At 36.3% G+C, this 27,845-nt stretch overlaps 1 protein-coding gene and 1 pseudogene across 1 annotated transcript in view; one reads left to right on the forward strand and one right to left on the reverse strand.

The window, feature by feature from the left end:
• The window catches only part of IL1RAPL1 (interleukin 1 receptor accessory protein like 1), a 1,416,727-nt gene that overhangs the window by 1,292,412 nt on the left and 96,470 nt on the right, over positions 1-27,845 (reverse strand). The gene's annotated exons all lie outside the window — the stretch shown is intronic.
• LOC136317832 (histone-binding protein RBBP4 pseudogene) lies at positions 24,257-25,332 on the forward strand (annotated as a pseudogene).

Below are 27,845 nucleotides of genomic sequence, written 5' to 3' on the forward strand. Positions count from 1 at the left end.
GGAGAGGTAGCTGGCATTAGGTCTTCAAAGATGATATTAAGGAGAACTGTATTTCTCCTAAGAGCAAATAAAAGCCTTTGAGGCTCACTGAACACACCCGAAGGTCTTTCTGAACTTAGTTTAATTGTGACAATATGGCATTCAGAGCAAGGTTAGTATGTTATTGCATTCATCCCTTTAGAGGGCAGGAGCATGGATTAGGTTGACAGCTGCATAAACTTAGAGAAGTGAATAAAATTAAGAGATTTTAGGACATTGTAACTATGATTGTGGCTGCGTGTATGGTTAAGGTTATGGTTACAGTTATAGAGACAGTATGATTATGTTTTCTATATATAATTCTTAGATCTGCCATCCTTGTTTCCTCATTTCACACTTCTTTTTCTCTCAATTAACTGTAGGTATCATAGACCTATCCCTCTATGGATCTATGTATGGTCCTCTGATTGTAACTATTATCTAGATATTTTGGATCTTTGGATGGGATTTATCAATTTTCTTTTGGGAAGTGAGTAAGTTTATTTTTGCTGTCAGGCCAAATAGCTGAAACCCAGAAAAGCTAATAGTGGTGGTCACCAAATATTTTTAATTTCTGCATTCTGGCTTTATGATAGGATTGTACTTCAGAGGAGTCATATTAGTTTTGTCCACAGAGTTCAAATGGAAGTGATATGTGTGATTTCCACATGGAATCAGGGAACAGCTGGTATGAAAACTCAAGAACTTCCTTTTCCTATGAAACAAAGACTGGTAACATTTCAGATACAAGTTAACCCATTAGCCAAGGTCTCCTAGGAAAGAAAACATGAATAAGAAACAACCTTTATTGTTTTAATTCACTGACATTTGGGGTTGTTTGTTAGGATTATAACCTAGTCCATCCTGAAGTGGTAATTAAAGAAAGGCATGCAAAATGAATGAAAATGCCTAGAAAGAAAATGTATTATGTTCTAGGAAAACACACTTTCCACTATAGCAGAGAATGAAAAGAGATGAGAAAACTTAGAATAGAATTGTCTGCCTCAAAAGCATTCTGAAGAAAGTGCTTCAAGGAGAGAATGGTCAAGTGCCCATTACTGCTGAGATCAGGTTTCAAGTAGTAACAAAAATTTCCACTGGAGTTACCTAGAGATGTTTTTGATGATCTCAGCAAGATGTCTTTCATCAAATGAATAAGACAAAGGCCAAAATAATGTGGCTTCAGAATTGAGTGTGAGTTGGAACAAGTGAGAGAATATAAACAACTCTTTTGAAAAGCCCGAATCAAGGAGAGATTGAGGACAATGAGAGAGAAAGCCCCAAAACAAGCATCTTGAAAAGCGGTTTTTCCAGACCTGTGGCCAACATACTTCATTCTAATTGAATAAAGAATCAGAATTATAGTTGCTGAGGTGAAATAACAAAGTCTTAAGTAATTTATATTTGTGATTCTTTAAAAAATTGCTCTGTAGCCTGACCTGTGGTGGCGCAGTGGACAAAGCATCAACCTGGAACTCTGAGTTTGCCGGTTCAAAACCCTGCACTTGTCTGGTCAGGGCACATATAGGAGTTGATTTTTCCTGCTCCTTCCCCCTTTCTCTCTCTCTCTCTCTCTCTCTCTCTCTCTCTCTCTCTCTTTCTCTCTCTCTCTCTCCTCTCTAAAATGAATAAATGAATAAATAAATAAATAAATAAAAATAAATAAATTGTTCTGTATTTGATTTTTTTTTTTGAGAGAAAGTGAGATGAAGGGAGAGAAAGACAGAAAGGGAGGGAGAGTGAGAGAAAAATATCAACTCATTGCTCCACATTTTTGTTTACTTCACATATTGATTACTTCTTGTATGTGCCTTGACTGGGGTTAGAGCCAATGACCTCAGGCTCAACCTAGGCCAGCAATCCCTTGCTCAAGCAGGTGACTTGGGCACCAGCAACTGACCTTGGGCTCAAGCTAATACCTTGGGCTCAAGCCAGAAACTTCAGGAATGGGTCAACAACCTTATACTCAAACTGGCAACCCCACATTCAAGCCAGCGACCTTGGGTTTTAAACCGGGAACCTCACTATTTCCATTCAGGGTCGATGCTCTATCCACTACACTACCACCAGTCAGTCTGTATTTGATATTTATTTTAATATAGCAAAATATATGCACCTACAAGTTTACAGCTAAATTTAATTACAAAGGATAGTTTTAGATTGTAACATTATTATTTACACCTTTCCTTATGCGTGCATCATGATCAAATTTGGTTCTACCTGGCAGAAATGTGTTTATAGATAGAACACATATTTTATATATGGACAAGACTGCACTGATTTTATGTTACAAAACATTTATATTACATAAAAAGCATTTTTTAGTCTTTTCACTTTTATTCCCAGTTCCTAATGCAGTACCTAGATTATCCATCACACACCCTTTTACTATTTTTTAACAGTTCAGTCAAAAAGTATAACTGTCAATGAGCTAATTAGCAGTCTGTTAGTTGATGAAATGTCTAATTCTTAAAACTTCAGATAATGTTTTATTCAGATAATTATTTGAAGCTCTATAAAATAGACTTCACTCTTCTAATGAAAGATTCAGTCTGTATATACAGCTTTTAATTCCTGGAATGCCTCTATGTACACAAATGCATTCTAAGGCAGCAAGGGAAACACTTTGAAATCAAAAACAACAACTTATCATCAAATGTTTTAAATGTGCCAAATTATTGTTAGGTGAATTATATATCTTGGCTCAAATTCTTTCAATAAACAAGTGGTAGGTGTTATAATTTCTGTTCTACACACAAATAAAGTATACCAGTTTAGGTCCATACCGGTAGCAGGTGACCATACCAAGTCACAAACCAAGCCCTGTATGTCACCAACAGTGTTACACAAAATATTGTGAATATTTCTCATTAAAAACAAAAATATTCAATCTCCAGATTGGTAAGCAAAAAAGCACAGTTTCATGAAAATTGTGGCATATTTTATTGAGAGCTAAAAAGTAGAAATTCCTTTTAGAGGCTGATAAAGAGTGTTATTAAGGCTGAGAAGTGGATTTTGATTATGTAGCATTGGCAAAAGAATCTCTGCAATTGAAGTCTTATTTTCTGAAATATATTACCTATTTATTTCAAAGAACCTTTTGAGTTCTCACACGGTGGATATTATAAGAGTAAAAGTTTTAAACAATTTTTACAGTGAGATAAATTAATGGTGATGGAAAAGCCTTTCTCATTCTATTAACAGTTATTCTCCCATCCAAGTACTAACCAGGCCCGACCCTGCTTAGATTCCGAGGTCAGACAAGATCGGGCGTGTTCAGAGTGGTATGGCCGTAGATGCCTGACTATTAACAGTATTCTTATCTTTCTATTTTGTGCTTTCCACTTTACTGTTTCTTGAGTGAAGTTAAATATGAGATGATCAGTCTCATATATTTATATCATATATAAATATATATGTATATATCAGACATATTTATAAAGACTCCTATCTTCTTCTCCATAAAAACTAATATAAAATGATAATTTAACTAAAAATTAGATTATGCCTAGAAATATGGTTTACATCCTAGCTTTGTGAGTAACTCTTTCTCAGCATAGGGAGGATTATCAAAATTTTACAAATGTTATTTTTCTAAAGAAGGCTAACCGAGACAATTCCTCTGAAATTTCAAAATTTGAAATGCCCTCAAAATAGCTGTATAATGTTACTGTTACATAGATAATATTCATAGTCATTCATTCTGTAGAGATTATATGTAGCTGATAGTCACAATTCTAAGTACCAGTCAAATAAGCAGTTCAATATGGAAAAAAAAGAAAGCACTTTAAAAATCAGAAAATATGGGCCAGACCTGTGGTGGCACAGTGGATATAGCATTGACCTGGGATGCTGAGGACCCAGATTCAAACCTTGAAGTTGTCTGCTTGAGTGTGGGCTTGCGAGCTTGAGTGTAGTGTCATTGGCTTGAGCATAGGATCATCAAAATGATCTCATGATCTCTGGCTTGGGCCCAAAGGTCACTGGCATGAAGCCTAAGGTCATTGGCTTAATCAAGAGGTCACTGGCTCCACTATAGCCCCCAGTAAAGGCATATACAAGAAAGCAATCAATGAACAACTACAGTGACGCAAATACGAGTTGATGCTTCTCATTTCTCTCCCTCGCTCCCTCCCTCCCTCTTTCACTCTCTCTCTCTCTCTCAAAAAAGAAAATATGGCTTTAAAGTACTGATAATGGCTTGACGAGGCAGTGGCGCAGTGGATAGAGCATCGGAGTGGGATGTGGAGGACCCAGGTTCAAGACCCCAAGGTCACCAGCTTGAGCGCGGGCTCATCTGGCTTGAGCAAAGCTCACCAGCTTGGACCCAAGGTCACTGGCTTGAGCAAGGGGTTACTTGGTCCACTGAAGGCCCACGGTCAAGGTGCTATGAGAAAGCAATCAATGAACAACTAAGGTGTCACAATGAAAAACTGATGATTGATGCTTCTCATCTCTCTCCGTTCCTGTCCGTCTGTTCCTATCTATCCCTCTCTCTGATTCTCTCTCTGTCTCTGTAAAAAAAATAATAATAATAAAATAAAGTACTGATAATGTACAAATATGATTGTTTTTGAGAAGACATAGAGCTTGTCTAAAGTCTATTTTCCTATTTTCTCAAATTAAACACTGATACCTAATTCAAGGAGTAAGATGAGAATAAAATGAAAAAAAAAGTTCCTTAGCTGTAATGTCAACTTTGATAAATATGTGATGTATTATAACATGACAGATACTTTGCAAACAAAGGGTAGTTCTTATAATGGATAGTCATTGCTATATTTAGTTGAAGTAGTTGTTTACTGGCCAAAGAAAACACTAATTATCTTGTTCATGCTAAAACTAACGTTGTTCTACAAAGTATAAAGAAAAAAGTATAATAAAAACCTCAACTTTTCAAATAAATAAAGAGAACTCAAAGCACTAATATAGAAAGAGTTTAAGTTTACTTTTGACGTGTCCTAAATTTGTAATTCTGCAATATGCTTACTTAATAAACTTTAATACTGTTATGGTTTCATTTCTAGAAATACAAATTGAGCGAGGATGGCCTTAAAGGTTATGGAGAATGAACCTGAGAAGAAAAAGAAAAGGCATCTGGTATTTATTGGTACTAGAAGAATAATTATGGTGGAATGCAAAGGCATTAGAAGTTGTATTCCGTGAAGGGAATATTTGACCTCAGCTCCCCAAGACAAAGACTCTTTGAAATACATGACTGTAAAATCTAAAAAAGAGCATTAATAATTACCTAAAACACCCATACAGATTTTTTTCTTAAAATTTCTAAAAAGTATTGTAAGAAAATCATGTTATTTTTTCATAAAATAAGATTCTGGTTAAAGGGCCTGTTATAAGAATGGGAAGAAAAGAAAAGAAGTCAAGAGAAAAAGGATTATATGTTTAAAGAATAAAATGGCAATAAATAAGTATATAGCAATAATAACCTTACATGTAAATGGATTAAATGTTCCAATCAAAAGACATAGGGTAGCTGCATGGATAAGAAAACAAGACCTGATATATGTTGTCTATAAGAGACCCATCTTAGAACAAAAGATGCACATAGACTAAAAATGAAGGAATGGAAAAATATTCCATGCAAACGTACATAAAAAAAACTGGGGTAGCAAGTCTTATATCTGAAAAAATACCTTTAATATAAAGGCTATAGTAGGGACAAAGAATATCACTATATAATGATAAAGGGAGCAATCCAACAAGAGGAAATAACTATTCTTTTCAAGTGTTCATGGTACATTTTCTAGGATTGACCACATGTTAGGACACAAACAAGTCTCACTATATTTAAGAAGATTGGAATCATATCAAGCATTGTCTCTGACCACAAGGGTATGAGACTAGAAATCAACTACAATAGAAAAACTTAAAATCATTCAAACACTTGGAGGCTAAATAGAATGTTATTAAATAACAAATGGGTTAACAATGAGATCAAGGAAAAAAAGCAAAAAATTCCTTGAAGCAAATAAAAATAAACACAAAATAACCCCAAATCAATGGGACAGTGTGAAAGCAGTCCTGAGAGGAAAGTTCATAGCATTAAAGGCATACTTTAAGAAGCAAGAGCCTGACCAGGCAGTGGCGCAGTAGACAGAGTATTAGACTGGGACACAGAGGACCCAGGTTTGAAACCCCACCAGCTTGAGCATGGGATTGCTGGCTTGAGCATGGAATCATAGATATGACCCCATGGTCACTGGCTTGAGCCCAAAGGTCACTGGCTTGAAGTTCAAGGTCATTGACTTGAGCCTAGGGTTTCTGACTTGAGCAAGGGGTCACTCTCTCTGCTGTAGCCCCAGTCAAGTCACATATGAGAAACCAATCAATGAACAACTACAGAGCGGAAAGCAAGAATTGATGCTTCTCATCTTTTTCCTTTCCTGTCTGTCCTTATCTGTCCCTCTCTCTGTCTCTCTCTTTGTCTCTGTCACAAAAATAAAAATAAAATATGAAGAAATATATACCAAAAAAATTGGACAACTTGGATAAAGTGGATAAATTCCTAGAAACATAGCATCTTCTAAAATTGAATCTGAAAGAATCAGAAACCTGAGCAGACTGATTACAACAAATTAAATTGAAACAGTAATCAAAAAACTCCCAGCAAATAAAAGTCCTGGACCAGATGGTTTGACAGGCGAATTTTACCAAACATTCAAAGAACTAACACCTATCCTTCTCAAGCTATTAAACAAAATTCAAGAGTAGGGAAGACTTCCAAGCTTATTTTACATGTAAGCATTATTTTAATTCCAAAACCATGTAGAAACACTAAAAAGAAAGAAAACTATAGCCCAATGATGAACATAGATGCTAAAATTCTCAAAAAAATAACAGCAAACTGGATCCAGCAAAATATTAAAAAATTATATGCCATGATCAACTGGGATTTATTCAGGGGAAGCAAGGCTGTTACAATATCCACAAATAAATAAATGTGATTCATCACATAAACAAAATGAAACCTAAAAATTATAGGATCACATCAATAGATGCAGAAAGCATTTGATAAAATCCAGCAACCATTTATGATAAGAATTCTCAACAAAGTGGGAATACAGGGAACGTAATAAAGGCCATATATGACAAACTGACAGCCAACTTTATACTAATGGGCAAGAACTAAAAGCAATCTCCTAAAGATCAAGAACAAGTGCTGGTGAGGATGTGGAGAAAAGGTAACCCTCCTACACTGCTAGTGGGAATGCAAACTGGTGCAACCTCTATGGAAAGCAGTATGGAGATTCCTCAAAAAATTAAAAATTGAACTGCCTTTTGACCCAGCTATCCCACTTTTAGGAATATACCCCAAGAACACCATAGAACGGTTCCAGAAGGAGAAATGCACCCCCATGTTTATGGCAGCATTGTTCACAATAGTGAAGATCTGGAAACAGCCCAAGTGTCCATCAGAGGATGAGTGGATTAAAAAGCTTTGGTACATGTATACTATGGAATACTACTCAGCCATGAGAAATGATGACATTGGATCATTTACAATAACATGGATGGACCGACCTTGATAACATTATACGGAGTGAAATTAGTAAATCAGAAAAAACTAAGAACTATATGAACCCATACATAGATGGGACATAAAAATGAGACTCAGAGACATGGACAAGAATGTGATAGTAACAGGGGGTGGGGGTGGAGGGGTGAGGAGGGGGCAAGGAAGGAGAGGGAGGGGGTAGGGGGAGGGGAGGGGCACAAAGAAAACCAGATAGAAGGTGACGGAAGAAAATTTGACTTTGGGTGAGGGGTATGCAGCCTAATCAAATGTCAAAATAATCTGGAGATGTTTTCTCGGAACATATGTACCCTGATTTATCAATGTCGCTGCATTAAAATTAATAAAAATAAGATTTTTTTAAAAAAAGATCAAGAACAATACAGTGGTGTCTCTTTTCAACACTCTTATTCAACATAGTACTGGAAGTCCTAGCCACAGCAATAAATAAGACAAGAAGAAATAAAAGGCATCCAAATTGAAAAAGACGATGTAAAACTGTCATTGTTTGCTGATGACATGATACTGTACATAGCCCTAAAATCTCATCCAGAAAACTACTGGTCCTGATATATGAATCCAGCAACATGAAAGGATATATAATTAATATTCAGAAATCAGTGGCATTTTTATACACCAATAATAAACTGTCAGAGAGACAAATAAAGGAAGCAATCCCATTCACTATTACAAATAATAACAAAAACAACAAAATAAAGTACCTAAGAATAAATTTAATCAAGGAAGTAAAGGACTTATACTTGGAAAATTATAACAAATCAAAAAGAAATAATGAAAGATACAAACAAGTGAAGTGTATACTGTATTTGTAGATAGAAATAATTACCATCATTAATGTCCATACTATGCAAAGCAATCTACAGATTCAATGCAATTCCTATTAAAATACCAGTGGCATGCTTCATAGCTCTAGAACAAATACCTCCAAAATTTATCTGGAACTAAGAAAAAAACTGAATAGCATCAGCAATTTTGAAAATGAAAAATAAAGTGGAAGGTATCACACTTTCTGATACCAAGCTATACTATAAGGCCATCATAATCAACACAACTTGGTACTGGCATAAGAACCCAGAAATAAACTAATGCCTTTATGGTCAAATAATATTTGACAAAGGTGGCAAGAGTATACAATGGAATAAAGATAGTTTCTTCAAAAAATGGTAATGGGAAAATTAGACAGGTACATTTTTGAATGAAACTAGACCACCAATTTACACTATTCACAAAAATAAAAAACTAGATAAAAGACTTAAATGTAATTTGCAAAACCATAAAAATCCTAGAAGAAAACATAGGCAGTAGACTCTCAGACATCTCAAATCAGTGTTTTTGCCAATATATCTTCTTGGACAAGTGAAATAAAGAATAAAATGAACAAACGGGACGGAATCAAACTAAAAAGCTTTTGCACAGCAAAAGACACAATTTACAAAATAAAAAGACAACCCACTCAATGGGAGAACTTATTTACCAATATGTCTGATAATAACCAAAATTAATAAAGAATGTATAAAATCAACACTGGGAAGATAAATAATCCAATTAAGAATGGGCAAAGGACCTGACCAGGTGGTGGCATAGTGGGTAGAGCATCAGACTGGGATGCGGAGGACCGAGGTTCGAGACCCCAAGGTTGCCAGCTTGAGCCCAGGCTCATCTGGTTTGAGCAAGGCTCACCAGCTTGGAGCCAAGGTTGCTGGCTTGAGCAAGGGGCTTGAGCAAGGGGTCACTCGGTCTGCTGAAGGCCCATGGTCAAGGCACATATGAGAAAGCAACCAATGAACAACTAAGGTGTCGCAACGAAAAACTGATAATTGATTCTTCTCATCTCTCTCTGTTCCTGTCTGTCTGTCCCTATCTATCCCTCTCTCTGACTCTCTCTCTGTCTCTGTAAAAAAAAAAAAAAATGGACAAAAGACCTGAATAGACATTTCTCCAAATATGACATACAGATGACAAATAGGCATATGAATAAATGCTCAATGTCACTAATCATTTCCTTAATGATTAGTGAGATATCACCTCACACCTGTTGGAATAACGCTCATTAACAAATCAACATAATAAGTGCTGGCGAGGATGTGGAGAAAAGGGAACCCTCCTGCACTGCTGGTGGAAATGAAGACTCATGCAGCCACTGTGGAAAACAGTATGATGTTTCCTGAAAAAATTAAATATCAATCTGTCTTATTACCCAGCTATCCCTCCTCTAGGAATATAGAGTAAGAATCCCAAACACTAATATAAAAGAAGTTATGCACCCCCATCTTTATTGCAGCATTGTTTACAATAGCCAAGATGTGGAAACAGCCCAAGTGTCTGTCAGTGGACAAGTAGACAAAAAAGCTGTGGTACATTTACACGATGGAATACTATGCAGCCATAAAAAATGAAATATTACCTTTTGTGATGGCATGAATGGACCTGGAGATTATTATGCTAAGTGAAATAAGTCAGGTAGAGAAGGACAATTAACATATGAACTCACTTATTTGTGAAATCTAAAGAACACAATAAACTGAGAAGCAAAATATCAATAGAAACAGGTGCTGGGTCACAGGGAACAGATGGACAGCTGTCAGAGGGAAGGGGGAAGAGGGGATGGGATCAAAGGTGAAGGGGTTAGCCATAATATATATATGTGTGTGTGTGTATACTTAACACATAAATACAGACAACAGGGTAGCAATCCCCAGAGGGATAGGGGGGATTTAGATGGGGGGGCAAAAAGGGTAAAATAGGGGTGGTGAGAGACTTTGCACGGGGCATGGGTGGGCACAATGTGGTGGGTAGAGGTTGTTATATTGAGTGGAACACTTGAAACCGTGTCAACAGAATAAATAAAAATTAAAAAAGAATTTGGGATTCTAGACTATGAATAGCTGTTTAACAATTCTCAGACTTCCCCAAATTCTGCAAACATAAATGCACAATATAAATAAAAGTAAGCATATTATTCTTTAATTAAGTACTCCAGCTTTGTCCATAATATCTTTTTCTGTCCCTTGCAAGGCCATTCAGATAATATAGAATAATAAAGGAGGGAGGGGAGTAAAAATGCAGGAAAAAAATCTTCTAGTCAAAAGCATTCCTTAATATCTAGAATGAATAACTCCATTTTCATTAGATAATTAAAGTAGTGTAATTATATTTAAAAAAAAACAACAAATGAAGTAATAAATTCAATTTTCCTAAGGCTACTGATGTCTTTATTAAAAGTTAAAAATAATTTTGATCATTTTATACTATGGTAAACAGCATTAATTTTGATGTTCTTTTCTGGAAAGTTGTCTGGGAAACGGGGAAGTTTCTACTGCTAATCAAATGTCCAGATGCATTTTTTCCCCAAGTATTCACCTTTTATATTTAGTGTTTCTATTCCAAATGACTACCAATATTTTCAGTTAAGCCTTGCTTAGAAATCTCACTAGAAACAAATTGAAAAAGGTTAGGAGTAATAAGCTGCCTCTTTGGCAGTCTATAAGAAAGCCAGAATAATAGGGTCTACATCATTTCTAATGGTTTTTCTTCATTTTTTATCCTTAATTGAAAAAAAATTATGTGTGTTTTAAATATCTTCAATACTCTTCTGGGATAAAATTTTAAATCCTGAGGATATCTTTTGTTTACTTCAGTGCAATGTTGTAGACTTAATGAGGATGTATGACCAAGGTAGACTTGATATAGAGATTAAAAACAACAGTGAGCAAGATTTTTCCCAGATCCTCATCCTACAGAATGTTCAGGCCATGTAGAATCAGTTAGTTCAGTCAATTCAGTCCAAACCAGGGGTAGTCAATCTTTTTGTACCTACCATCCACTTTTGTATCTCTGTTAGTAGTAAAATTTTCTAACGGCCCACCAGTTCCACAGTAATGGCAATTTATAAAGTAGGGAGGAAGTAACTTTACTTTATAAAACTTATAAAGCAGAGTTACAGCACGTTAAAGTATATAATAATAATTACTTACCAACTACTTTATCTCAGATTTTCACTAAGTTTGATAGAATAAATCTTTATAAAACAACTTACTATAGTTAAATCTATCTTTTTATTTATAACTTTGGTTGCTCCACTACCGCCCATCATGAAAGCTGGAATGCCCACTAGTGGGCGGTAGGGACCAGGTTGAGTACCACTGGTCCAAACCAATCAACCAGTGTAGTCTAACTGATGTTCACAGAGAAAAATACAAACCATAGAAGAGAAATCCCCATTACTATTAGTGTCAAGATCCTATTGAGTCTATTCAACTCTGTCAAATGCATTCCTTGAACTAATGCACATAAGCAGGTTCATTTGCATCTTAGTCTTATTTGTAAATAATCATTCATACTTTAAAAGTGAAGTTATATCAATGAATAAAATCTTAAATATGAAGAAGTTCTAAATCCTACTTTATAAACTTTCTTAAAAAATTATGCAAATGAAAGTAAAAAACGTTCTTGCTTAGAGTCACCTAAATGATGACATTTTATGAAAAATAAGTTGCTGATGAATGTCAGGAAAACTACCATCTTCTGTGTACAAATAAGAGAAAAATTGAAATTCTGTTAATGAGATTTTCAGATTACATCCTGTTTTGAGACATGTTAAATGTGTGCTTAGAACTGGTAAAGTATGGTAGTTTTTTGTTTGCACTCCCTCTTCATATAGAACATATAAAAGCTGATCCAATGAATGTTCACAAGTAAGCTCATTCAGTAATATCAACCTAGTTCCATAAATTAAAAAATTATAAAGCTGTCAACATAAGAAATGTCCAAACCTGTAAGAAATGTTTATGAGTTTATTTGAATCAAACTATCTATGATTGCTGGGAAGAAAAGTCTCAAGGGATTGAGAAAGTGCTCCAGAAAGTGGCAGTATTACCAACTATTTTATACAGAGACTGAGAGGGTTGCATGGCATTGATTGGATTGGTGATAGATTAGGGAGGTGGAAGAGAGAAAAGCAGGGAAATCTCTGGGATTGAATTAAAAATACTGAAACTTCTTTTACATAGACAAGAATAAGATAGGTCATAGTTAATTAACATGATAACAATAACAATGAAGGGATCTGGGGTTCCTGCCCTGGTGGGATACTTGCCCCGCAGGAGGACAGGAAAAGATTACCTGCATGTTATCAGGTACAATATTGAAGATGCAAAAGACAACAGGCAGGATAGATGAAGGTAGCCACTGGCTTTTGTTAGAGAAAAATACTGCCCTAGGACATGACTACCTGCCATGAACTGCTTTTAATTAGAAAGTTTTAATATCAGACTATCCTATGTGGCTACTTTAGGTCTCTGAGTTTGTGAGGCCACCATGAGGACTCCCTTGAGCTCTTCAGGTTTAGTATGTGGCCCCCCTTTCATTCAAAAAGCAATTATTCAATCACTTATTAAATCCTAGAGAACAGACTATTGGTAAGTATAACCTCAGTTGTGTTGTGACTTATTAAGTCTAAGTAAACATCAGCCTAAATAACTAAATGAGACATGATCACAAATGGTACTGATTAGGTAGTTAAAATGTTCAAAAATAAATATGGATTGCCCTGGCCATTGGCTCAGTGGTTAGAGAAACAGCTCAGTATAGGACCTTCTGGGTTTGATTCCAGGTCAAGGGCACACAAGAGAAGCAACCATCTGCTTCTCTCTAACACCCTCTCCCCCTTTTCTTCCCCTTTCCCTCCCACAGCCAGTGGCTTGATTCATTCCAGCGTTATCCCAGGCACTGAGGATACCTCAGTTGGTCCGAGTGTCGGCCTCAGTCACTAAAAATAGCTTGATTGATTCAAGCCCCAGCCCCAGACAGGGGTTGCTGAGTGGATCCCAGTCAGGATGCATGTGGGAGTCTGTCTCACTATCTTCCCCTCCTCACTTTAACAAGTAAATAAATAAATAAGGTTTAAGAAGGTGAGCCTCAGAAATTGGCTACTGGGTCTAAGAGGCAGTTCAGGTTTCACCACAGAAGTGAAGCAGATACTTTCACAATTAAAGGGAGAAAGATTGTTGATCCAGTCAGAGAAGCTGATTTTTGTCAAATACTTAGTGCTATAAAAGCCAAATATTCAAATAGTACATTGTTTAGTTGGTAGAAAATTAACTAGTTTGATATTTAAAATCATAACTTTCTTTGTTCCAACCAATTGCCCAGTCTTCCCAAGTAAAAAGTTCTACCATTATCTTTGATTTTATTTAGTTTAGTTTTGTTTTGTTTCTCATTTTGGAGACAATAGAAGAGCCTTTGGGGGATCTCATTTTAAAATGGTAACATAGTTAATAGTGATGCTTATCAATGTGAGATTAATTTAGAAATTAAATTAAAACCCAAAATTTAAAACTTTACATTCTTTTCAAAATTTAAGATTTAGACAGTATACAATAATTAAAATCATCACAAATTTATAAAAACCCTACTAAAATTCTATGGCGTGCTAGGTATGTAAGCTCATAATTGAGCACCATAACATAAATAAAACATGATTCTGACCCTCAAGAATAAGCTCAAATTTATGGACTGGTCAACAGACACATATCTGGCATTACATACCATTTATGCCAATAATTTGGTTTCTAATAATTAACAAAAAGAATAAATAAAAAGAAAAAAAGAAATCAGTTTCCTCACTGTTTTCTGAGTAGACTAGAAAACGTTCTAATTCAATTTAGTTTACAATAGAATAGTACAGCTACAATTGTACCACAGTAAAATACATCAGAAGTTTTATAGTACCTTACAACAGAAATCCAGAAGAAGCAGTGATATTTTTGTGCATTTTGAAAGGTATTGGGAATGTCTGTCATGATGAAAATGTCCACAAATCAACCTACATATGACACCTTGTCCTTCCATTTCTTCAGTCTAAAGGAATTTAGAAAGTGAACTGAATTTAGATGTAAATATTTATATGTGGAGCACATAACCCAGAGCTACCATTTCTTCTGAAAATCCACTTAATTTTTCAAGTCTTAATTGTCTCTAAGAAAAGGGTGACAATGGAATGAAATATTATATGCAAAAGTAGTTTTAAAATTATATAACAATCAAAAGGTACTGTATTTCAATGAGTAAATATACTTGTCAATAAAGAAATCTACAAATCCCTCAGGAGAGGGGGTATGTATTTTATTTCTTTCTGCATTTTTTTTGTCCTTAAAGTAAATGATTCGTCATGCTGTAACAGATAGAACAATGGCTCCCAAAGACCCCCATATCCAAATCCCCAGAATCTATAAATATGTTATCTTACATGTATAACAAGGACTTCAAAGATGAGATAAAGGCTCTGGCCAGCAACACAGTGGATAGTGTTTGCCTGGTGTATGGACATCCCAGGTTTGATTGCTGGTCAGGGCACACAAAAGTAGTGACTATCTGCTTCTGTCCTCCTCCCTCTCCTGCTTTTCTCCCTCTTTTCCTTTGGCAGACAGTGGCTCAATTGGTGTGAGCATGGCACCAGGCACTGAGTATAGCTCAGGTGTTCTGAGTATCAGCCTCAGGTGCTAAAAATAGCTCAGTTGGGTCAAGTATTGGCCCAGGACAGGGATGTTGAATGGTTGGGGCTCATGTGGGAGTCTGCCTCAATATCTCTTCTCCTCTTACCAAACAAACAAACAAATAAAATGTAAAGCCAGTAGCCGCAGCCACCCTCACAGCCTCCTGGCCTGTGCAGGTTCGCATTTGTTTCGGACAGATGGTAATGAAACAATAGAGCCAAGAATTGGTGGGCCATTATATTTAATCCTAGCTCACACCCTGCGGGCAAGAAATACACACAGTGAAAAAACACTTCCCTTTCCATTCAGGGCTCCCAAAGCCACTGACTCATCCGAGTTTCCTAGAATCAAAAGTTTCTACATCACCAACCTTATTCACCTCTGTTCCCCGTCTCCTTCTCTCTGCACAAATTCTGCATGAACTAGCTTCTCCTCAGCACTTCACCATCTTGGTTGCCTCTCCTTTCCGATGCTAATTTCAGGAACCGAGCCAAAGACCTCCTGGTCTGCCTCATTTTATATTGTAGAAATCAAAACCTTTAAACCAATATACAAATAAGGAAGTCTCTGATACAAAGTCACTTATCTGAGGCATAAACAGGATTCCTCATAACAGTGCACTACCCTACATCATTCAACAGTCAATAGTGTGGGGAAAAGCTTAGTTTTGAAAAGATCTTAGTATTAAAATGGCAGGAAAGGCTTAGTCTTAAAACTAAGCATTAGGCCAGGCATGGCCAACAGTTTTTGCCCCCAGGCCAGATTGGAAAGAAAACTTTTTTCACGGGCCGGATGAAATATTAAAATTAAAAAATGTTAAATGCAAAAATGATTCATTTAAGTAAACAAAATTTTATTATGCAATTTGTTTATGAATGAGATAAAAAAATTTTAATATATAATATTATTTTAATAAAAATATAATTACATACTGTATAAATATCCAAACTGTATTATAATCAATAGAAACAATATTTAATTAATAGAATGAGCTTGAAGGGGTTATATCGCAAATAAAACAATTATTTAGTTTTACAGACAACCTGGACACGTTTTTAGTTATCAACTGCAGCTATTGTCTATGCTACAATGCCACTTGATTCAGCACATTCGACCACAAAAATAACAAACTGTTTGACCTTGGGTGCACACTAGCAAACTCCACCTAAAAGAATGTGGGTTTCACATCGCTGCTAAACGTCAAACAGTTCATATCGAGTACAGACGAGTACAAAAGTTGTAAATTTTTATAATGAATTTTTTTAAAAAAATAAAGAAGTACCGGGAATTTATTCGACCCAATTATTGGAAGTTAACCCTAGATTAGTCACACGCGGAATTGTTTTTCATGTATCACTATCTTCTTAAATATCTCGATTTCCAGTAACCAAAGATGCTTCCACTTCTGAGTAGCTGAAATTTTAAAGTAGCAGAGAATATTAAAAATTTAATTGCTGGCTGCATAAACTCATTACATGGGCTGGATCTGGCCTGCAGGCCATATGTTGGCCATGCCTGCCTTAGGGTATAATGATTTTGTTGGCTTACAGCCTGTCTCCCATACCCAATACAAACTATAAGCAAGCAAAGGTACACATCATATTTGCAAACTTATTTGACCCACATAAATAAATAAAAATGAGGTCAAATTAAGGATTCAGACATTCTCCTGAATTATCTGAATGAGCCCACAGGGACCCTTATAAGTAAACAAGGGAAGCAAGAGACTTAGAGAAGTAGATGTAAGAATGGAATCAGAAGTCAGTGATGTGATTGCTGGCTTTGAAGATGGAAGACAGGCTACAAGCTAAGGAATGTGGGCAGCCTCTAGAAGCTGGAAAAAGGAACAGATTCTTCCCTAGAGCCTCCAGAAAAGAATGCAGCCCTACCAATACCTTGACTTTAGCCTAGTGAAATATGTGTCAGACTTCTGTCTTCTGGAATAGTAAAATAATAATTTTGTGTTGTTTAACCCATTGTAGAGAAAACAGCTGTGCTAGGCTTGCTCTCTGGTTTACTAGCTGCACTTTGCCTGATCAGTGTGTAAGCACGTGGCAACATCATGTGTGGATAGTCTATGTAAGGCTATGGATGTCTTCCCTCGGTGGCGATTGTCCCAGATTGTTCTCCGCCACTGCAAGGTGTGGTTTTCCTGCTCCCTTGCCCTTCACAGCAAAAAGAAGGTTTTCCTTTGTTTATTAGCTCTTTTTTCTTTTTGTTTATTCACTTGCCTGTCTTTGCAAGCCTCCAATAAATGCCTAATAGCCCTACACTTTCAGGCTCCGCAGTTCCTCTGTCTGCCCGAATTCAATGAGAACCTGCCTGGCCTCAATCATCAGCATTACATCCATTAATCATGGGATTTTTTTTTAAAACAGTGCTAGGAAACTAATACATATGTCAAGGGAGTGTTGGCTTGGCTTCTAGCCCACTGGGCTCTAACCACAGCACTGTGTGACTTTAGGCCAGTCCTTCCCTATTTCAAGTACAGAAGTGGAATTAATGTAATCTCTCAGGTGTCCCCAATCTGAAAAAGACAATAATTAAACACACTAACTTCTTTCTTTCTCTGTTCCCACCTTTTATGCTTCCTCCCCTTCCTGGATTAAAAGAGCTGTTTCCTCTCCTGCATTTTATGCTTTAGGGAGAAGGTTATTCCTTGGGCTAGCTTGTTTGGTGGAAACTGCTGAGGGATAATGAGGCCCACTCACCCTGACAAGCCATGTCAGCTACTTTCCTTCACTGGCAATAAGTAGGGAACTTCTTTTACCCGCTCCAATTTTCCCTGAGTCTATTTTCCAGACTTCAAAATACACAGGGAGAAGTTACATAGAAATCCAATATAAACTCAAGGTCCCTAGAGAGTAGTTAGTTGGGAAATTATATGTAAAAATGTCCTCATCAAGATGACTCTTCCAAAGATTGTCTTCAGCACTAAGATTTTAAAAATTTATGATTTGTCATCCCCAATTATAAGCAGAGATTTTTATAAGGATTTGTGGTTTCTCTGGATAATTCACTCACTAACAACACACTTGACCTTGAGCCAAATAGGTCAGCTAAACCATATATAACAATAGCCACAACTAAAAAGTATACTCACGCTTACTTCAACCTTTAATTCTAATAATTGTAACGAGTCTTAAATTCCAGGAATAAGATGGTGAAGACTTTAAATTCTTTAAACAACCAACTTTGTCACAATAACACATTGGGTGATTATTCAATATTTAAAAATAAAAACTTGAAGTTTGTATTTTAAATTAGAAAGGAAACATTATATTACCATAGAAGTGCTCATACTGTTGTGAAAGAAGGCTGCAAAAGTTCTATGGTTAAAGTGGCCCAGCAATTCTACTGCAAGGTATTTCACCCTCCATAATTGAAAACAAGTGTTGAATACTTGTACATTAACGTTCAATATTAACATCACTATTCACAATATCCAAAAAGTGGAAACATAAACATCTATCAGCAAAGGAATACACATATAATGGAATATTATTCATTCATAAAAATTATGACATATGGATGCATGCTACAACATGGATGGGCCTCAAAAACATGTTAAGTAAAAATCCAGGCAAAAATAGTAATATATTGTATGCTTCAATTTATATAAAATCTAGAGTAGGTAAATCCATAGAGACAGAAAGCAGATTAGTGGTCTCCAAGGACTAAGAGGAGGGAAATAGGGAATGACATAATGCATACAAGTTTTCCTTTTGGGGTGATGCAAATGTTTAGAAACTAAAATTGATGATTGCATGTCACTGTAAATGTTCTAAATGACACAAAATTGTGCATTTTTAAATGGTTAATTTTATATCATATGAATTTCACTTCAATTTTAAAACAAAGTTCTGTGGTTAAGACAGAGAACTGAATTCCTTTTTGGCCCCATCACTTACAATCTTTCTTTGACAAATGACTTAAACTCTCCATCATAAAGACTAATGGACAGAAACCTCATGTACATTGGAGTTGGAAAGGCCTGTATGGGGAGTTCTCACACACTACCTCTCATCCTCAATTTCTCCAAACAGAAAGAAAGTACTTTTCATCTCCAACATGTTTTTCCACTCTACTAGTCCAGCAAGAAGGAGGAGAATCTTATCCTCAGCCAGCAATCACTCAGCCAATGAAAGACCGCTACAACTCAGCCAATAAAAAGCCACTACTCTTCAAACTCCCAATTTCTTCCAGTAAACTCTTTGTTTAAACAGTCCCTCTGAACTTCCCTTTTCTCTTTTAAAAACTAAAGTTCCTCTCCTTTGTCCTCTGGACTTGTGTGTAGTTCACCAGTAGACCATATCCCAAACTGAAATTGTTTCCCAAATGAACACACTTTGCTGAAAATAAATATATGGCTATTGTTTAAGGTCAGAACAACTCACCTTTCAGAGTTAAAGTGAATATTAAATTAAATGCTGTATTTACAGTATCTGATGCATAGTAGATTATTAGAAAAATAAAACGTCCCTTCTCTGCACTTTTTATTCCCCCTCTACAGACTATTGATTGGGACTTAAGAATACCAATTTATAAACATAAATAAGCAGTAGGCAAAATCAAAAATTACATTAGTGTACAAATTCTAGAAATAAACCTTAAAGAAATATTCAAATAAAATGATGATCTTCACATACACTCTCACAGACCTTATATACACTTCAGTGTTGTTGCTACTGTAACAGACAGAAAATGTGAAAACTAAATGTTCATCAATCAGAGATTGATTCAGTAAATTAAGACACATCAGTTTAACGGACTACTTTGTAGCCATTCTAATTAGGATGTAGATTTGTATTTAATGACACTGAAAGATATCCATACCATAAAAGAGGGGGAAAGAAAATAGTTTCAAAATTTTATACATCACATGATCCCTTATATATTACATTAAAAATACAAAGAAAAAAAAGGCTGTAACAATATACAATGTAAACAACTTTAAATGCTGGTGTAAAGAATGATATTTATAATACTTTTGTAACAAAAAAGTCAATAAAAGCATACCTATTTTTAAAAAAAGATGTAATGAAAAAATTCTAACATCCCTTTCTCATTATCAAACACAGTATAAAATTAGTTGACTTATAAATGTACTTCCCTCTTTCTGCTGTATAAAATTTTATAAGTCTTGTAGAGCAGTATTTTCCTTTATAAAAAATAAACATACCATTTATTAGCTGTGTGACTTCTGAAAAATCACATAACCTATGCACATCAAAATGTTGAAAAGCTAAGTTATATAATTGGTACAGAAATATCAGTCTGTCACTATGCATAGGAGAAAAGCAACCAAGGTCAGGATCTAAGTCCTTAGACCTAGAGGATGTTAATAAAGTCCTAAAAAACATTACCAGCTCTCAAGAAAAGTCAAAATCATAAAGTCAGTGTTCTTGATATGCATATGTGAACTTTTTTTTTCTTTTTATTGAATTTATTGGGGTGAGACTGGTTAAAAAAAGTATTTAGGTTTCAGGCACACAATTCCACAACACAGCATCTATATACTGTATTGTGTGTTCATCACTCCAAGTCAAGTCTCTGTCCATAATCATTTAACCCCCACCTGTTAGAATGGCTTTTATCAATAAATCAATAGGTTACAAGTTTTGGCTAGTATGTAGAGAAAAGGGATCCTTCATTTGCTATTGGTAGGAATGTAGACTAGTGCAGTCACTATGAAAGAATTATGGAGTTATATCAGAAAATAAAAAATGGAACTGCCTTATGACCCAGCAATTCTACTTCTGGGGATTTCTCTGAGGAAACCCAAAACACTAATTTGAAAGAATATATGACCCCCTATGTTTATTGCAACATTACTTACAACAGCCAAAATTTGGAAGCAGCCTAAATGCCCATCAGTAGATGAGTATATAAAAAAGCTCAGGTACATATACACAATGGAACACTACACAGCCTTAAAAAAGGAAACCGCCTGACCAGGCGGTGGCGCAGTGGATAGAGCATTGGACTGGGATGCCGAGGACCCAGGTTCCAGACCCCAAGGTCGCCAGCTTGAGTGCAGGCTCATCTGGCTTAAGCATAAAGCTCATCAGCTTGGACCCAAGGTCTCTGGCTCGAGCAAGGGGTTACTCAGTCTGCTGAAGGCCTGCGGTCAAGGCACATATGAGAAGCAATCAATGAGCAACTAAGGTGTCGCAACGAAAAACTGATGATTGATGCTTCTCATCTCTCTTCGTTCCTGTCTGTCTGTCCCTATCTGTCCCTCTCTCTGACTCTCTCTCTGTCCCTGTAAAAAAAAAAGGAAGGAAACCTTACTCTTCTTTGTGACATGGATCTGGGAGCACTATACTAAGTAAAACAATCCAATCAGAGAAAGACAAATACCATATAATTATACTCATATGTGGAATATAATGAACACAATGAACTGAAAAGCAAAATAGAAACAGATTCCTAGAAAGAGAGCAGGCTGACAGCTGTCAGGGTGGGGAACTAAGTGAGGGTAGAGTGAGGGACTGAGCAAAAATGAAAAAAAAATAGAAAAAAACTAATGGACACAGACAACAGTGTGGTGATTGCTGGGGGGAAGGAGGGTGGGGGGAGATGGAACAGAAAATAGGGGAGATAAACTGTACAGTGTACAGATGATGTGTTGTATAATTGTGCACCTGAAACCTGTATAATTTTGTTAGCCAGTGTCACCCCAATAAACTCAATAAAAGGGAAAAATTCCTTTGACAATCATGAAAGCGAGTTGTAACTGATCCCTTCTACCAAAGTACTATGTTTAACAATGATAACCATTAAAAAAGAAGTAGCATGCTACACAAAGTCAGCTATACTCATGCAACTAATGAATGGAATATACTTACCATAACGTATCCCCAATTAAGCTTCTACCAGACTTTGGGAGTTGGAGCTGCCAGGATACAATATCCAGCCCCATAAAGGGTTGAATCAATACAATATAATTCCATTGTCTGTATATTTGCCTTTCTATGGTTTTATATAGGACTGTGGTGCTCAATAACAGGCCCTCTTTTTTATATTTCTACTTAACTACCCTCCAGCCTGATACTGGCTTCTCCATCCCACCTCTATAATCTACAGAATACTTAGCAAAATGCTAAATATCTGGTAGATGCTCAAAACTATATATTAACTATATATTGTTTTTGGTTAAAATAGTGGGACAATATAAGCAGCAAATAGGTCTTATAATGCAGCTTGCCTCTGAGCTTAACAGCAATGCTGATTTACACCAACCCACTGGGGCTTGGCAAACTCACACAGAATGGCAGACATATTCAAGCAACCATGACATAGCATGTTAGAGAAGCAGCAAGGGTTTAAAAAGATGCTTTGAAGATGTCCTTGAAATGTACCTTTGAACCTTATTATGGAACTTGTTAAGATTAGCTGTAACAAATAGTGTGGGCTGCAGAAAGGATAAATGGGATGACCCATTTCAAGCATTTAAAGCCCAAAAGTGTAACAGGAAGAAACACCAAGAAGACAACTGCTCGTTGCTGCTATTGTACGTCAAGAATTATCTTGACCAAATGATGACATCTATTATGGTTAGGTGCCTGTCTAGTAATTTTAGCAACACTTCATTTATACTCACTACAAAAGATATAGCCATCTTCTTATCACTTCAATCATTATTTATGAATTTCCCTATATATATGAACCAGGTTATTTTTTAAAACCTATGCTTTGGGCATTAAAATTAAAATGAAGAAATATTTATTTCTTACCTATTTTAAATCTGTCTTGCTAGTTAAGGGAAGGAAAAAAAATTCACTTCCTTTCCAGGTTCTTTTGGCTGGTCTAATAATTAAATTGATAGATTAACAATAGGAAATAACCAAATGTTATTACATAAGTACATATGGGAACCCCCATATACATGAGAGTATGTGGAGTTCAGAAACAAATGTAAAATGAAGTCTACATGGCATTCTGAATTAAGGATGAGGTAAGGCATTTGAGACCTCAGAAGAGTGGAAAGTCATTCTTAGTATAGCAAGAACAGATATTCAGTAATTAAAAGTTTGCCCTACCCTATAGATAGGTCATAAAAAGTTATCTCTGGCAATACTCTAATTATGGGCAAGGCCCCCAATCAAAAATCTTTAAGGGAGAGGTAAAAGTTTCTTGTGAGCCCACAGGGTCTTGATTGCCTTCAGCTCATAATAATCTACGTGCCAAAAGAGCACATCTTGGGGAGGCCTGTTCTCAACCCCTTCACCAGACACAAACCCAGGAATTTAAATGTATAAGACGTGCATACATGAGGTAAAAAATAGAGCTGAATATTTTTAAGTTCATTGAGTTAATTTTGGTCTAAAAAATCATTTTTAATAAATCATGTATGCTGCATAAACTTATGTATTTTCAACTTTAAAAAGGCTTGAGTCTTGACTTTTTTCCAAGCTATTAAAAAAATAAGTTTAACCCAAGAAAAAAAGTAAAATTCTAAAATGGTTTTTTTCCAAAATAAATGTATCTCAAACAGGACTATATTTTCCCAAGCCAAAATTAGGACACGTAGCTTGAAATGTAGGTAGATAATTCAGACTATTCGAAAATCAGGCCAATTGAAACAAATCTAGGCTAAATGGTTATTGCACCTATTTTAACTTAGATAACAAAAACCATTGATGTATAAACTACTCCTTCTTCAAAATACTTTGTTGGCACAAAGTCAATGTAAAAAATAACCATGATAGTTGTTTTCTCATCACTATATCCACAGACTCTATCTCCATACCTGACAGATGATAGGTAATTTATTAGTTTCTTTGAGTGAATGTGGAAGGAGGGGAGTGTGTGAATGTGTGTGTGTGTGTGTGTGTGTGTGAGAGAGAGAGAGAGAGATTTTTTCCATGAAAGAAAAGAAGCACTTTGTGCAAAAGAAGCCACTTATATGTTATTTTTAAAATCTTACTGAGCCCCTAAATAATCAAGCAAATACAGTCAACAGAAATGAAGAGAGATGCAGCAGGAAACAATAGAGGTGGTGCTCATAGTGAAGGCTCACAGCCTCCCTGTCCTTCCCCCAACACTCAACCCCAGAGTCCCCCTGGCTTGCCTGCCTGCCTTGGCTCACAAGAAAGCAGCCTTTGATGATGCAGGAGAAGAATGTGTGCTCAACAAAGAGTACAATATATGAAGAAAGAACACCCTTTTTCTTTATGACTTGGTGATGACCCATGCTCTGGAGTGGCCGAGCCTAATTGCACAGTGGCTTTCAGATGTACCCAAACCAGAGAAAAAGATTTTAGCATTCACCAAGTTGCCCTGGGGACATAAACACCGAATGAACCTTGTTGATAGCCAGTGTGCAGCTTCCTATAGATGATGCTCAGTTTGATGCTTCATACCACAGCAGTGAGAAAGGATAATGTGGAGACCTGCTAGTGAAAAAAATGGAACTGGAAATCAAGGTTAACCACAAAGGAGAAGTGAACAGAGCGGGTGATATGCCACAGAACACTTGCATCATTGCAACAAAGACTATCCAGAGATGTTCTGTTTTTGATTACACAGAACAGCCTTCTAAACCAGATCCTTCTGGAGAGTGCACCTCAGACTTTCATCTCCATGAACATAAAAAGGAAAGCTATGGGCTTTCTTGAAACCCATATCTCAGTGGGCCACTTACTTAGAGCTTCCAATGACCACACCATCTGCCTATGGGACATTGGTGTTGTTTCAAAGGAAGAAAATGTGGATGTAAAGATCAACTTCACAGGGCATACAGCAGTAGTAGGAGACATTTTGTGATATATTCTCCCTGAGTCCCTCTTTGGGTCAGTCATAGATGACCACAAGCCTATGATCTGGAATACTCATCTAAATAATACTTTCAAACCAAGCCACTCTGTTGAGTCTCACACTGCTCAAGTGAACTGCTTTTATTTCAATCATTATAGTGAGTTCATTCTTACCACAGGATCAGCTGATAAGACTGTTGCCTTGTGGAACCTGAGAAATCTGAAACTTAAGTTGCATTCCTTTGAATCACATAAGGATGAAATATTCCAGGTTCAGTGGTCTCACAATGAGACTATTTTGGCTTCCAGTGGTACTGATCGCAGACTAAATGTCTGGGATTTAAGTAAAATTGGAGAGGAACAATCCCCAGAAGATGCAGAAGATGGACCTCCGGAGTTGCTGTTTATTCATGGTGGTCACACTGCCAAGATATCTGATTTCTCCTGGAATTGCAGGAAACCTGAAGGAAGCATGGATCCAGAAAAGTCGCAGGTTTATATTTAAATTTTCTTAGTAACAAAAATCTAAAGTAGCCGCCGAAAGAATATTGTGTGTGGTTATTTTATTTTTCTTTTTATGCTATATCCCCAAGTTTTTCAGACTCACTTAAATAAAAGCTAGAAGTAAGAAATAGAGCCAAGTGAGGTAGGTGTCTGAGTCATGATGTATAAGTTCTATAAGATGTCATTTTTATTCAGGAAGTAGGGGAGATTCAAGTCATAAATTCTTATTCTAAAATCTTCACACGTGGCTTTCCAGAATGGGTATTTTCCCATGCAGAACAGTTTTCCCTCTCAGTTTCTTGAGTTTAGTCAAAGCTATGTGTGCTTCTTTCCCCACATATTTTTGCTTGTTAGTGTATTTCTTGAGATGTTTTCATATTATTTTTTCCTTTCTGTGAAATGTTTTTTTAAAAAAAAAAAAAAAAAAAACTTGTTACCAACAAGTTGTAAAGATGTGTGTTTTTTAAAAAATTTTATTTATTTATTTATTTATTTATTTATTTATTTATTTATTTATTTTTTACAGAGACAGAGAGTGAGTCAGAGAGAGGGATAGACAGGGACAGACAGACAGGAACGGAGAGAGATGAGAAGCATCAATCATTAGTTTTTCATTGTGCGTTGCAACACCCTAGTTGTTCATTGACTGCTCTCTCACACGCGCCTTGACCGCGGGCCTTCAGCAGACCTAGCAAACCCCCGCTGGAGCCAGCGACCCTGGGTTCAAGCTGGCGGGCCCCCCCTCAAACCAGATCAGCCTGCACTCAAGCTGGAAACCTCAGGGTCCCGAACCTGGGTCCTCCGCATCCCAGTCCGACGCTCCATCCACTGCACCACCACCTGGTCAGGCAAGATGTGTGTTTTTACCTAACAGTTATACCACAGGCAGACTGTCCAGTTAAGTTAAAAAGAGTAAATCAATAGCTTGTATTTGTTTTTAAAATTAAATTAATCTTGGATAAGAGTTGCATTTTTTAGGGGTTAGTCCTTGACCTCTAGTTTGATACTATCTCTGTTTTGAGTGACCTGTTTCACCTGATTAACTGTGTAAGCATTTATAATGGAATAAATTGCTTTTCTACACAAAACTATATATATATGAAGCAAATATATAACTAGAAAAATACTACATGAGTCAACTATTAACTAAATAAGCTTATACTTAGTTTGAGAAATAAATATATTTTTCAGTAATTATTTAATTAAAAAAACAACTTTATTATGCAATTTCAAAATGAAATCCAAAGGATAATAGTTTCGTTCAGTGTTATTCTAATACAATGCCTCCTCAATACACCAAACAAAAGGATGTGCTTCTCTATTATGTTTCAGAAAATATTCTTCTTTGATTAATACAGGCCCAGCTAAAGATGCAGATTTGTCAGAAATCTCAAAAAAAGGACCGTATCCCAGGCTTTCAGTTTAAAACTGAAATTACTAGGCCAGTAAAATAAGTAACATCCATCATTATAGCTAATGTCAGTTCTAGACAATTCATAAAACAGATACATTCATTTACTCATTTATGGATTCAACAATACAGATCTACAGTATTAAAAACACTTATTAAGTGTGGGAAAGACAATGGTCAACAAGAGTCATGGCTCATGCACTTGTAAACCTTCCAATCTCAGTTCATGCCCCATCTCACCTCCTCCCTATCTGGGGCCCAGGGCTCACACCATGCTCAGCAGTCTCCAGTGTCCAAAGACAGTATTCAGAGAAGAACCCTTTATGCTAAGATATACACACCTGAATGTGCTATCCACATGGAGAGTATTGACTTTTTACGAGGAGGCCTTGGAAATAAAGTAGAAAGCACATAAGCATGAATAATTTTCAAAAGAACTGAAGTGAGGCTGTCCAAGCAAGACACTGGAATTAAGGGATTCTTATAAGTGAGATGGCAAGACTGGCAGGTAGGTGGCTGTAACTCTTGTCCTGCCACCAGAAAATGGAAGGTAGATAAGATGAGCATGACCCAGAGGCAGGAAACAGGAGTTAGATAGGGTGCCAGAACCCTGTCCCAGGATGATACAGGACAGAAGTAAGGCAGGTGAGACTAGGAGTAACCATCAGTGTCAAACTCAGCTGTGAAAAGCATGGAAGGAAGAGAAAAAGAAACCAGAGATCCCTATGCATCCCAAGTGAGTGGCCATTTAATCTTTGCGAGAGCAGAATGCTTCACCAAGAGTAAGAGTATCAACCCCCTTTGGATTTTACATTCTCATTCATTCATTTAACAGCTTTTAATTAAATGATCAATGAAGTTATGTCTCTTGTGGCAACAAGATTCCCTTCTTCATTTATCATGTTTAATAGTCATATAAAACCCATCATTTTTATTTTTATTTACTCTTTCCTCGCTTTACTGGATAAAACACATGGGAAAACATCCGATTTACAAAGTTCGATTATAAGGTCTGAGGGATACACTCAGTGTCATGAACATTCAAAAGTGTAATTTTTCTTTGGAACTGTTCTTAATACTGTAATACTCATATAGCTACAACT

This window comes from Saccopteryx bilineata, chromosome X (assembly GCF_036850765.1).
Source record: "Saccopteryx bilineata isolate mSacBil1 chromosome X, mSacBil1_pri_phased_curated, whole genome shotgun sequence".
In the NCBI taxonomy this organism is placed as follows: domain Eukaryota; kingdom Metazoa; phylum Chordata; class Mammalia; order Chiroptera; family Emballonuridae; genus Saccopteryx; species Saccopteryx bilineata.